We start from the raw sequence: 1,188 nt of genomic DNA on the forward strand, positions 1-1,188 counted from the left end.
TGTCCCAGGTAGGAGGAACATGAAGCAGCAGTCCCTGTTTCAGAAAAACAAAAGCCTTCGGTTCATTCTCATTGGCCAGAAATATGTCACATGACCAACCCGGTTACAAGGGAGGCTGAAGAAGTGAGTGTTTTTAGCTGGACTTAGTGCTCCTCTGAACAAAATCAGCATTCTCGTACCAAGGAAAAGGGAGCTGCACTGTGGGTGGGCATTAGCGATCACTGCCGTGGGAGGATCTGGGGAGTTTCTCGAATCACCTTGACATAATGAAACTCAAACGACTGATAACATTGACCTTCGTCGAGTATGAAAAAGCTGAAGAAAAACACACAAACTTTCAGGAAGCTATCGGTTTATAGATCTGACGAGAAGCAAATAAGACAGAACATTTGTTGACTAGCCACTTGAAATCAATCTTGTCGATTATAATGATGCTTTTGTAAACAATTTGTACAACTCTATTTGAATAATAATGAGTTGTTCTAATAGTTATCAGAATAATATTGAGCAAATAGCATTTGACTATAAAAGGTTACTTATGAGTTCAATGGTGAGAAAAATAATTTGAAAAAGACCAAAGAGAAAGAACTTATAATAAACCACAGCCTTGGTTTCTGTGAACACCGTCTTCTAAATGGCATCTCTAATTAATTTAACCATCTTCTCCCCTACCCAAGGAATATATAAATATTCTCTTCCAGTCAGGTCATTAGAAAGGGAGTCACCGAGAGGCCACAGATATTGTCAGTCTACCAAGAGGAAATGACATCATCTAGCCAGTCATTCATCTTGGGGGTTTATGAAATGTGTCCTTTGAAATGGAATGGAATCGGATGAGATGGGATGGAATAAAAATGCATTATTTGTGATAAGGGTGGTATTATTCTAAGAGACTTCTGTCTACGGCCACGCCACCCTGAACAAGCCCGATCCCGTCTGATCTCGGAAGCTAAGCAGGGTCGGGCCTGGTGAGTACTTGGATGGGAGACCACCTAGGAAGACCAGGTGCTATAGGCGTAAATAATTAAAAATAAATAAATAAATAATAAGAGACTTCTGGTTCAGTTATATATGTGTGTGTGTACTGGGCACGATGTCAAACACATTTCTTTCTGTGGGTTGTGGTCAAAAAAGTTTGAAAAGCCACTATCTCAGCAGTTTCAGAAAACCCGAGAGCAGCCATGAGCA

General features: G+C 40.4%; 1 non-coding gene across 1 annotated transcript; it reads left to right on the plus strand.

Moving 5' to 3' along the window:
* The first annotated feature begins 898 nt into the window (after window positions 1–898).
* LOC111739306 lies at window positions 899–1,017 on the plus strand. The gene has a single exon (XR_002780210.1). It is a non-coding gene; the product is annotated as a 5S ribosomal RNA (ribosomal RNA).
* Window positions 1,018–1,188: the final 171 nt, after the last annotated feature.

This window comes from Pteropus vampyrus, unplaced genomic scaffold (assembly GCF_000151845.1).
Source record: "Pteropus vampyrus isolate Shadow unplaced genomic scaffold, Pvam_2.0 Scaffold49, whole genome shotgun sequence".
Taxonomy (NCBI): domain Eukaryota; kingdom Metazoa; phylum Chordata; class Mammalia; order Chiroptera; family Pteropodidae; genus Pteropus; species Pteropus vampyrus.